Below are 13,475 nucleotides of genomic sequence, written 5' to 3'. Positions count from 1 at the left end.
TGGCCATTAAAATTGCTACACGATGAAGATGACGTGCTACAGACGCGAAATTTAACCGACAGGAAGAAGATGCTGTGATGTGCAAATGATTAGCTTTTCAGAGCATTCACACAAGGTTGGCGCCGGTCGCGATGAGGTACGTTTCCAACCGATTTCGCATACACAAACAGCAGTTGACCGACGATGCCTGGTGAACCGTTGTTGTGATGCCTCGTGTAAGTAGGAGAAATGCGTATCATCACGTTTCCGACTTTGATAAAGGTCGGATTGTCGCCTATCGTGATTGCGGTTTATGTCGAGATCCAATGACTGTTAGCAGAATATTGAATCGGTGGGTTCAGGAGGATAATACGGAACGCCGTGCTGGATCCCAACGGCCTCGTATCACTAGCAGTCGAGATGACAGGCAACTTATCCGCATGGCTGTAACGCATCATGCAGCCACGTCTCGATCCCTGAGTCAACAGATGGGGACGTTTGCAAGACAACAACCATCTGCGTTTGCAGCAGCATGGACTCTCAGCTAGGAGACCATGGCTGTGGTTACCCTTGACGCTGCATCATAGACAGGAGCGCCTGCGATGGTGTACTCAACGACGAACCTGGGTGCACGAATTGCAAAACGTCATTTTTTAGGATGAATCCAGGTTCTGTTTACAGCATCGTGATGGTCGCATCGATGTTTGGCGACATCGCAGAGAACGCACATTGGAATCGTGTATTCGTCATCGCCATATTGGCGTCTCACCCGGCGTGATGGTATGGAGTGCCATTGGCTACACGTCTCCGTCACCTCATGTTCGCACTGACGGCACTTTGAACAGTAAACGTTACATTTCAGAAGTATTACGGCCCGTGGCTCTACCCTTCATTAGATCCCTGCGAAACCCTACATTTCAGCAGGATAATGCAGGAGCGCATGTTGCAGTTCCTGTTGGGGCCTTTCTGGATACAGAAAATGTTCGACTGCTGCCCTGGCCAGCACACTCTCCTGATCTCTCACCAATTGAAAACGTCTGGTCAATGGTGGCCGAGCAACTGGCTCGTCACAATACGCCAGTCACTATTCTTGATGAACTGTGGTATCGTGTTGAAGCTGCATGGGCAAATGTATCCAAGATCTGTTTGAGTCAATGGCCAAGCGTATCAAGGCCATTATTACGGCCAGAGGTGGTTGTTCTGGTAACTGATTTCTCAGGATCTATGCACCCGAACTGCGTGAAAATGTAATCACATGTCAGTTGTAGTATAATATATTTGTCCAATGAATACCGGTTTATCATCTGCATTTATTCTTGGTGTAGCAATTTTAATGGCCAGTAGTGTAGTCACAGGAGTGCATCCATTCTTGATCTGAAAAGTTTTACAGATCTTAACTTTTGTACATCTTAACGGTGTTGTCAGCATATTACTGCTTCTCTTTTTCTCTAAAGATTCTACACCATTTTCTCGTAAAAATATTACCTAAATGTATTGCATCATGGGTCCAACGAGAAATAGGCGTCTCACGCAAGAATAAGAATATAAACACAATAAACTGCGACCATTAAAAGTATTGACGTATTCACCATGGGTTTAAGCATAACTCCAAGAATATGTCGTAGGTTGAAAATACCCCTACAGTTGAAGGTTCTTTTATTTAACACGCGACCGGTTTCGGGCTCTTACACGCCCATCTTCAGGTGCCGTAACTTGGTACCGTGACCCCGAGTGCCGCGGTGGACGAGTGCAAGACGCGGTGTGCTACCAATGAACGCGGAGCTGTTAAATAAAAGAATTTTGCAAGTGTAACGGTATTTTCAACCTCTGGTGTAATGCTCAGTTGCTAATGTTCCTCCGACAGGATTGTTTGTGCCAAAAATATGTGATGTAGAGGTGCTTCAGTAACGGAGGTGAATATCGTCAGTTTGAAGAATATGAGAGATATTTTTTGTTAATAAAATATATTCCTTCATTTTATTAAAGTCAAAATGGGATATAGAAATTAATTCTACTCTTGGAAGGGTTAAAGCGAGTGCAGAAAAGGACCGATCTGTTGACTATACAGCGACCAACGGCACTCTTTCGGGCAGTGGTGGTAAGGGATGGCAACGCATTCGCTGTGAGGAAAATCGTGAAATATGTTGAAGCTGTTGAAGCAGCCATTAGAGGAGAAATTAAGGTCACAGAGTGCTGCCAGCTGCAATTTGTGACCCGCATCGCGATTGCGTGTGCCTATTATTTTCTCTCGGAGGTCGCACTTGGTCGCTCCGAGGACTGGCATACAAGGCTGAAGTGACGACCTCTACCGGTGGCGATTCAACGATGCTCGCAGCCTGCAGCAGTGATCATGGAGCATTCGCCGAGCTAATCCGAACGGAGCTAGAGACTTCATCGATACTGTGAGTACTTTTAGCTTCTTAGACATCCACCATAGGACTGACAGCTGAAGGTTATTCCTAAACTGTTCCGGATAGCTACCAGAATAGCTGACTCTCTGTACATAGAGTTGTTATTTCAGGGCGTATTCGCCGAAGGAGATAAAAATAGATGCAGAGGTCTCAACCAGCCTTAATCAATTATATCCAGTATACCAGAGTTTGAAGCATTTCGAAAACTCTGAAGTGAAGTACGACGTACATCACAGGTGGATAGCAATATGTTTCAGGCAGGCTTTAGTGTTGAAGCGAATAGCGAGCTACATGCAAGGTTGTGTTTTCATAACACTGCACACGAAACTAGGCTGGGAAATGGTTTAGACCAAAATTTGTATAAACAGTAAGATATTATGTGTAGTTGGATCTTCCTACAGATTGCTGGCTACGTCCGTAGATGTACGTGAGCTCCTCGAAAAACTATCAGATATGCTATGTAGCCATACCATAACTTACGAGTATTTTAACAACCACACCTTACATCTACGAAAATATAGGTGAGAGGTCGTAAAGGTTTTTCTTTCAAGCCTATCTGGAAAGTAGATTGTTAGGTTATATACAGTCTCTTGAAGATATTCACATAGCGACTGTATAACGGTACTTTGCTGGCAGGCGTGTCAATTAGCATCATATTAATTAAAATCGGGGAAGAATTAAAAAGAGGAAACTTTAATAACTGCACAGTATTACTAAGAAGCAATATAATGGAAAGTAATAAAAAGCAAAGTAGCAAAGAGCAAGCGGGACAGAAAGATATAGGGGCGCGTTTGTTTTTTAATTCATATAAAAGAACGACCCCCTCCCCATGAACCATGGACCTTGCCCTTGGTGGGGAGGCTTGCGTGCCTCAGCGATACAGATAGCCGTACCGTAGGTGCAACCACAACGGAGGGGTATCTGTTGAGAGGCCAGGCAAACGTGTGGTTCCTGAAGAGGGGCAGCAGCCTTTTCAGTAGTTGCAAGGGCAACTGTCTGGATGATTAACTGATCTGGCTTTGTAACACTAACCAAAACCGCCTTGCTGTGTTGGTACTGCGAACGGCTGAAAGCAAAGGAAAACTACGGCCGTAATTTTTCCCGAGGGCATGAAGCTTTACTGTATGGTTAAATGATGATGGCGTCATATTGGGTAAAATATTCCGGAGGTAAAATAGTCCCCCATTCGGATCTCTGGGCGGGGACTACTCAAGAGGATGTCGTTATCAGGAGAAAGAAAACTGACGTTCTACGGATCGGAGTGTAAAATGTCAGATCCCTTAATCAGGCAGGTAAGTTAGAAAATTTAAAAAGGGAAATGGATAGGTTAAAGTTAGATATAGTGGGAATTAGTGAAGTTCGGTGGCAGGAGGAACAAGACTTCTGGTCAGGTGACTACAGGGTTATAAACACAATATCAAACAGGGGTAATGCTGGAGTAGGTTTAATAATGAATAGGAAAATAGGAATGCGGGTAAGCTACTACAAACAGCATAGTGAACGCATTATTGTGGCCAAGATAGATACGAAGCCCACGCCTACTACAGTAGTACAAGTTTATATGCCAACTAGCTCTGCAGATGACGAAGAAATTGAAGAAATGTATGATGAAATAAAAGAAATTATTCAGATAGTCAAGGGTGACGAAAATTTAATAGTCATGGGTGACTGGAATTCGGTAGTAGGAAAAGGGAGAGAAAGAAACGTAGTAGGTGAATATGGATTGGGGCTAAGAAATGAAAGAGGAAGCCGCCTGGTAGAATTTTGCACAGAGCACAACTTAATCATAGCTAACACTTGGTTCAAGAATCATAAAAGAAGGTTGTATACATGGAAGAAGCCTGAAGATACTGACAGGTTCCAGATAGATTATATAATGGTAAGACAGAGATTTAGGAACCAGGTTTTAAATTGTAAGACATTTCCAGAAGCAGATGTGGACTCTGACCATAATAACCAATAGTTATGACCTGTAGATTAAAACTGAAGAAACTCCAAAAAGGTAGGAAGAATTCAAGAAGAAAATAGTAATTCCAATCCCATAGAAAGCAGGTGTTGACAGGTGTGAAAATTACCGAACTATCAGTTTAATACGTCACAGCTGCAAAATACTAACGCGAATTCTTTACAGACGAATGGAAAAACTAGTAGAAGCCGACCTCGGGGAAGATCAGTTTGGATTCCGTAGAAATGTTGGAACACGTGAGGCAATACTGACCTTACGACTCATCTTAGAAGCTAGATTAAGGAAGGGCAAACTTACGTTTCTAGCATTTGTAGACTTAGAGAAAGCTTTCGACAATGTTAACTGGAAAACTCTCTTTCAAATTCTGAAGGTGGCGGGGGTAAAATACAGGGAGAGAAGGGCTATTTACAATTTGTACAGAAACCAGATGGCAGTTATGAGAATCGAGGGGCATGAAAGAGAAGCAGTGGTTGGGAAGGGAGTGAGACAGGGCTGTAGCCTATCCCCGATGTAATTCAATCTGTATATTGAGCAAACAGTAAAGGAAACAAAGGAAAAATTCGCAGTAGGTATTAAAATCCATGGAGAAGAAATAAAAACTTTGAGGTTCGCCGATGACAGTGCATCAGAGACAGCAAAGGACTTGGAAGAGCAGTTGAACGGAATGGACAGTGTCTTGAAAGCAGGGTATTAGATGAACATCAACAAAAGCAAAACGAGGATAATGGAATGTAGTCGAATTAAGTCGGGTGATGCTGAGGGAATTAGATTAGGAAATGAGACACTTAAAGTAGTAAAGTATTTTTGCTATTTGGGGATCAAAATAACTGATGATGGTCGAAGTAGAGAGGATATAAAATGTAGACTGGCAATGGCAAGGAAAGAGTTTCTGAAGAAGAGAAACTTGTTAACATCGAGTATAGATTCAAGTGTCAGGAAGTCGTTTCAGAAAGTATTTGTATGGAGTGTAGCCATGTATGGTAGTGAAACATGGACGATGAATAGTTTGGACAAGAAGAGAATAGAAGCTTTTGAAATGTGGTGCTACAGAAGAATGCTGAAGATTAGATGGGTAGATCACATAACTAAAGAGGAAGTATTGAATAGGATTGGGGAGAAGAGAAGTTTGTGGCACAACTTGACTAGAAGAAGGGATCGGTTGGTAGGACATGTTCTGAGGCAGCAAGGGGTCGCCAATAGTATTGCAGGGTAGCGTGGAGGGTAAAAATCGTAGAGGGAGACCAAGAGATGAATACACTAAGCAGATTCAGAAGGATGTAGGTTGCGGTAGGTACTGGGAGATGAAGAGGCTTGTACAGGATAGGGTAGCGTGGAGAGCTGCATCAACAGTCTCAGGACTGAAGACCACAACAACAACAACAAAAAAGAACGTGTAACACATTATTGAGCTCTCTACCTTCAGTTATCGCGATCGGGCTAGTCGATGAAAAAGTGGTACGCGACTGCGAAATTCGTTAAGGACATTATTTAAAGACTCTTCAAGCACGTTTCAAATTCATTACGTGTGACGAAGTGATCAGAGGCGTTATTCTCGGCTGAAGTGAAAATGAATCCGACAACATAATTTGAACTTTGTGTTAGCTGGGAAAATACTCTTGGGAAACTATTATGGTTGTGGAACCCACGAAAGTTGTGCGCAACGGAAAGCTATAGTTTACGTAATTCTGCATTTTATAAAATGGTGAAACGTGGGTGCGCGGAACATTAATAGAATCTTATCCTTGGACGGTTGCGGGGGTAACTGATACAAACAACGCGCCAGCATAAAAAATAGTTCGCTTATTAACTACCAGATATTAATTAACGGGGACCTAAAATACTAAAAAAGAAGGATAAGGTCATCACCTCCAATCCCGATTCATATTTCATATTTAATTAGTGAAAAGAAAAGTGTTAGTAAACAAATTACATTTCAATTTTATCCACGATTTTGCTTCATTGCGTAGTCTTGACTACATGATAAACGTATCATCATAATATTTAGCCAATCAATATTGTGGGAAACCCAAAATGTAAATGCATGAAATTGTTCTTACAGCGGATGTATAATGTGTGAGTGCGACGAACTATATTGAGAAACTGAACATCCATTACGTACTTGCATGTTTATCTGCGAAAATGGTGCTTGTCGGTACATCAGTATAGAGTTCGAATAGAATCGCTGTAACATTGCAAACCATTCAGATTAACAGAACATCTAAATACGCATAATGCTGGTACCACTAGGATGTGTTCTTTCTCCTCACCCCCGTGGCAGTAATTGACTTAAGAGTCAGCCGGGAAATACATTTAAATCAATTGACGACCACTGAGCTAGAGTTACGAATTTTCAAACGTCCACTGCCATGTGACACCACGAGTGTTAACGTCGATCGAGGCGTGTCGTCGTGATCGTATTGAATGACATTGAGCGGTTACAACTGGGATGAAAAAGAGCGAAAGCATGTTATAGCGTTATTGTTTGGGAAATCACTAGGGATTACTTTAGTCGTGTAGGTCTAGAACTTTTTCTCTTTGCGTGCAATTTAATTTTTCCTTTTTTAAGTTTGAGAGTTGTGATTTAAGTATATCTATTCACTGTAGGTGCCTTTTAATAAGTGCGAATACAGAGTGATGTTGTGTTCGTGTCTGTGATGGGAGCAGTGCGACTACAAGACTCGGTGCTCGAACAGAACATACTCCTGTCCAGTAATACCCAGGGAACTGTCGAGTTCAATATCTGCATTTCATGGAGCACCATCAGCAATGTTACACGGCCTCATTCCTTGAGACATTGCTGAGAGGTTTGGATATTGTCAAAATTTCTGGTGTTTATATCTCATCTGCACTTACCAGTCAAATTCTGGCTGTGAACATTTCCTCATCAGCAGGATTCGAAACTGCTACCTCCGAATTGAATACCATCGCACATAAGTTAGCGACGTTGGCTGCGAATGCGGGGAGAGACTGTCATTTGTCATTCCAACGTAGTCTGAAACGCGACACTCATTCCACCTCCCATAAAATTTTGGTAGTTTTCACTTATCACGCTCGACAGAGTATCTTTCCTCTGCCTGAATATGCTACTATTTTTCGTGCTCATATTTTTCGTGCCGGACACGAATTTATGCGTCTTTATTCTCGCCTTAATTACAATTCACAGCCAATACAATATGTACCTTCTACCATGTGTCCCGAGCATGAATGATCGCCACATACACGCGGCCGCGAGTCTCTAGGCGTGGAGCCGCGTGGCTGAGCGGTTCGTATCAGGGTGCTGCGACGTTGTCTGCAGAATTTCAGCCGTTTAACGGGATGGAAAATTTCACCCCGAGGGAAACGAGCGTTTCCTCTTCTGTCTGCTGACTGGAGGAAACGCCTGCTCTCTCAAAAAAGCAGCAGTTTGGTGATTAGCCAGATTTTGTCGCTCTCTGTATGCAGACGCGAAAAAATTTAATTTTCAAAGAGAAATCATCGGGAGGTGGACGAGAGCAGTCGCGGCAAGCAGTCGCTGCCCCGAAATCAAGTAACAAGTAATTTTTAGGTGGGAATTGGGTCGAATCGAATCATTATTCTCCGTAACTGACTCCATCGTTAGGAACAGTGCGGAATCCTTACGACTGACGATCTTAGGTTCATTTTTACGTGAATTCAGATGGAACCGAATTCGGTGCTTGGCTACGAAACAATACATGCAACGTTTTCCAGTTAACTGCCGTGGGTTTTTTCGCTCTGAGGCAAGAGCTGGCTTTGGTGGTTGAATTACAAGTCCACAGTCCTGAACTTTGCATTCGAATCTTTTTGTGTGATTAATTGAGCGTCTATTTTGTACTCTCTTTTCCCACTCATCCTTTTAATGATACATGATCGGTACTCTAGTATTGTTTGCACGTATGGAACAATAGTTTTAGTATTTTTATGTACGATTCATGTAATTGTGACCTCAGGAGTACGCTCCATTTGTGAAATAAATGTTAATAATGCAGCTAACTACTTCGTTGTACTCATCCTCGAAGTGCACTCCAGCACATGTCCCCATAACATGTAATGTTTAGCCTCCTGTACCGTGTGAGAGAAAATTACTTAACAATGTAGCAAAGTGTGATCCGTGACAGGCTTTCTAGAGTTCAATAATTAGAATTCCGTTGCTCAAGTTTCTCTTCATGGTACGGAGTAGGGTTAGTAATCGATTAAAATTTAATGCAACGTCCGGCGGTTTGGCAGTTAGGGCTCAATAAAAAATGTTTATTGCAGTATTTGTTCATAGTTAGTAGTTATCCACACCCCTTATTATAAGGCGAAGTCAACAACCACTTTCATCGACAGTGTGGACCACTTTTAAGTTGTAGCATCTTAGAAATATTCGTCGCCAGCGTACAAATAGCCACAAAAATAAGCCCAAAGGTGATCATTTTCCGTAAAATGGGTCAGACTTCCCCGATGATTAGTAGGATATCTCAACTCAAATAATGAACGTCTAGAGGAAACGTGACTCAAGTGATCTGTCGATCAAACTCTTAAGACGAAATGGATGTAGTAGAATAATTAAAGATGGTAGAGGTATTACATTGTAGAGAAAAGCTTTCGTTAAAAAAGGAAAGAAAAACACATTATCCCCCGGAAAACCACCAAAATTGCTGATGGCGTGGTTTGTGTGGGTCAGAGAGACAGGTAGCTGTAGCTTAGGTGCATTCTTATCGAGCGACTATCTCTTGAGAGGCTACACTAACATATTCCTTAAGACGAGCAGCAGTCTTTTCAGAAGTTGCAGAGACAACAGTATGGAAAATTGACTATTCCAGCCATTTAGCGTAAATCAAAATGGACTTGCTTTCTTGGTATTGCAAACAGCTGAAAGCAAGAGGAAACTGCAGCTGCTATATTTCTCGATGACATGCAGCTATACTTTATAATGATGATAACATTCTGTTGGGTACAGTATTCCGTAGGTGAAATACTCCACCGTTCGGATCTCTTGGACAGAGACTACTCAAGTGAATGCTATCATCAGGAAAAACAGATGTTGTTTGGGTGGGACTTCTAGGCAAAACACAACAGGGTTGTCAACACAAAATCAAATATGAGTAATTCAGTCGCAAATCTAATAATCAGTATGAAGTTGAGCTACTACTAACATCATGGAGAATGCAAGATCGCAGCCGATGTAAACGCCAACTCCCACTACACTCTCATAAGTTTAAATGCTTACTAACTCCTCAGAAAATGAAAATTGGGAATGTGTAGTGAAATGAAAAAATCATATTGTTAAGAGAGACGAGGATTTAATTATGATGGGAGACTGTAAATCGATAGTAGGAAAAATTATCGAAGAACATGGACAGGAGGAGAAGAATAAAAGGGCAAGCCAACTGGTAACAATTTGCGAACGCTACAATTTAACCATTGGCAAAACTTGATTTAAGGAACGTGGAAAGTGGATACATACGTAGAACAGACGTGGAGACACTGGAATATTTCAGGTAGGTTATAAAATGTGAAGACAGACTCAGAAACCATATTTTAAACTGAAAAACAGACCTGGAGCAAATATGGACGCGCTCTATATTTTATTGGTTGTGAAATTGTGACTAAAACGAAGAAATTACAAAAAAGAAATTTAAGAAGTTGGGACATAGATAAATTGAAAGAACCAGTGGGTGTTGAGAGTTTCAAAGGAACCATTAGTGAAAGATTGATGAAACAGGGGAAAGGAACACCAATAAAGACGAATGGGAACATTGAGAGATGACACAGTGAAGAAAACAGAAAACGAAACAGGCTACAAACGAGACACAACAGAAAACATCGGATAACACATATGAAACTGAATTTGATAGCTGGAAGGGGAAAATGTAAAAATGTAACAGATAAAGTAAGCAAACGGGAATAAACAAGTCTGCAAGTGAAACTCGCAGGAAGTACAAATGGCGAAGCAGAAATGGCTACAAGACAAATGCGAAGCCGTAGAACAATGCACGACTATGGGAAACAAAGATGTGACAAACGGAAAATTCAGGGGAAACCTTTGGAGAAAAGAAGCGTAGCTCCATCAATGTCAAGTACTCAAATAGCAATCCGATACAAAACAGATGGATAAAAATAAATATGAAGTCAGACATCAAGAGGCGGGAGACGGGGAGGAGTGGAAAGCTGTGAAGCTATGTTACCAAGATGGTGGCCGTTTCGGAAATCGCAACTCATAATATTGAAATATTAAAACAGATAGAGAATACACGAGATAAACTATGGCTCCTTTCACATAAGAAGAGTAATTCTCGAGTTACGGCTGATGTTTCCTCCTTACAGGTGGAGTGAAAGTTGATGCTATTAACACAAGCCGAATGCATTGAGATTGTCTTGATAACTGGAGACAACATCAGCCATATAATCGCAGAAAATTTCAACCATTGTAATCCATGCATGCCATTCGTTACCCGCAATATGAAACTATTCGCGAAATTTCATGGCAATGCTCCGTCAGAGATAATTTGAAACTTAGACCACCAAAACATCTACAGATTAGGCAACATCAACCGCTGTTGTCGCATCGTTCAGTAAGAGTCCAGAATGCAGTACTCGTCGTGTGTCGCAGGGCTCTATGGTCAGCCTTATACTAGTGATGACAATTTAGGCAACATACAAACGACACGCTCAAAAATACGAAAGTTACTGACGAGGATTCAGATCGTCGAGTTATATCTGTAGGATGGATGACACACCAGATATACGAAAACCGTCAATCCCCGTACGACATACTGTTTGCAACTGAAGCAAATTTCTATGTGAACTCAGAGGTAAATAAACAGAATTACAGTTACTGAACAGATGTAAACCCATCCAACGTATAAAACTTCATGGAAGGCTAAAACTGTGTGACAAACGTATGAAACTCCATGGCAGATTAAAACTGTGTGTCATGTCTCCACATCTTTTTTTCTCCAGGAGTGCGTGTCCTGTAGGCTACACAAGAGAATTTTTATGAAATTTGGAAGGTATGAGATAAGATACTGGCGAAAATAGGGCGCCCCGTGAGTCTGCCTTTAGTAGCTCATTTGGTACAGCACTTTCCTGTGAAAGGCAAAGCTCACGGGTACGACTTGCGGTCCGACACAAAGTGTTAATCTGCCAGGAAGTGTCACACCAGCACACAGTCCACTGCAGAGTGAAAAATTCATTCTGAGGAACACCGACTGTTGTTACGACCTTCTTTATTCAGGTTACACGGCCAGTCATCTTCTAGGCGAAGATGTGTTGCTCTTACTGGTGCCTGAGGAGGAAACTTTTTCAATTTTCTTCTCAACTTGATAGAGCCCACTTCATCATGGGATAGAAGTCTGGACATACATCGGTACCAGCTTTCCCCAGCGATAGTTCTTAGATATCCGAAGGTGAGCGGATTTTGACTCTTCCGTTGGCACTCCGGTACACGGATTGGTTAAAGTTCATATATGTATGGATGAAATGGATGACAAGCATCGTACAATATGCTGGATAACATATGGAGCACATCTTGTAGCCTCTATGTGCGATCACCGGCAATTGCCTTGTCGCCCGCATCTCGTGGTCGTGCGGTAGCGTTCACGCTTCCCACGCACGGGTTCCCGGGTTCGATTCCCGGCGGGGTCAGGGATTTTCTCTGCCTCGTGATGGCTGGGTGTTGTGTGCTGTCCTTAGGTTAGTTAGGTTTAAGTAGTTCTAAGTTCTAGGGGACTGATGACCATAGATGTTAAGTCCCATAGTGCTCAGAGCCATTTGAACCATTTTTTTTGAATTGCCTTGTCGTGTGAAAAATGCCACGGATCTGGGCAATAAACAAAGCTGTACTCAAAAGAAAGACACCATTGTTCTTCTCGGTAATTCTGTGTTCGATGTATCAAACGTCCCCCCTGTTCTGAAAATTACGAGTTGTATCCAAGATGGCAGCTTCCAAATTGGCCATCATATTTTCACAGTTTCCCCCTGCTGACCTCATACCGTATGACTTCAGATTTCTGTTTATTCAGTAGTATTTGTTTTAGAAGGACAGTACAGACCTGTGGATCACTCTGTATAGAAACGCTATACAAAGGATAAAAACAATATGGAACGTGGGATGGCAGATGTTTCTCTGCGACAAGAATCTGACAGAGCGAAGAAAGACCCAAATCGAAACACGTAATCTGAAGACGACATTCCCTCTGAATCATTAAAACATTTTTCGAGAATATGTATATGAAACAGTTTGGATACTCTCAGACTTCGAGAAAAGCATAATAATTCAAATTCCTGGGAATCCAGTAGATGATCTGTTTAAAGGGTCATTGCTGCAAATACTGACAACGCTAACCCTATGACTTATCCTATGTGATAGGATGTACAAAGCCAAACCTACGTTTATAGTATGTGACGATTTAGAGACTTTTTTCTTTTTTTTATATTGTTGAGGAGAAAACTATCTTTGCCTGAAGGCAACAGCGATATAATACAAAAAGCAAAAGTTCATTTGCAACTTGTCCAGAAACCAGACTGCAGATATGAGAGTTGAGAGAAATGGAAGGAAATCTGTTGTTGAGAAGGAAGTGAGACTGGTTTGTAACCTATCCTCAGTATTTTTCCATGTACACGCTGAGCATGCGGTAAATGAAACTAAGGAGAAAATTGCAGATAGACCCGAAGTTCAGAGAAAGTTAAATATAAACTTTAAGGTTTGCCGATGACATTGTAATTCAGTTGTAGGTGGCAAAAGACTTTGAAGGTCAGCTGAATGGATTGGTCGGTATTTTGAAATGAAGTGTTAATATGAAGAAAACGGATGTGAAAAAAGGGTAATGGAATGTAATTGAATGGAATCAGATAATGCCTGCGGAATTATATCAGTAAAGGAGACACAGATACTAGTAGATGGGTTTTCCTATTTAGGGAAGCAAAATAAATGACAATCGCCGAAACCGATATGGTATAAAATACAGACTGGTAACACCAAGGAAAACTTTTCTGAAAGAAAAGAAATTCGTTAATATCGAATATAAATTTAAATAGTGAATATCTGTTCTGAATGTATTTGTTTGAAATGATACTGAATATTACTGGGAAGAAACTCATAACAAAATAATAAAATTGATTATAGATTTTGGTTTTGC

This window comes from Schistocerca cancellata, chromosome 9 (assembly GCF_023864275.1).
Source record: "Schistocerca cancellata isolate TAMUIC-IGC-003103 chromosome 9, iqSchCanc2.1, whole genome shotgun sequence".
NCBI lineage: Eukaryota > Metazoa > Arthropoda > Insecta > Orthoptera > Acrididae > Schistocerca > Schistocerca cancellata.
Note: the sequence above shows the minus strand (reverse complement) of the source record.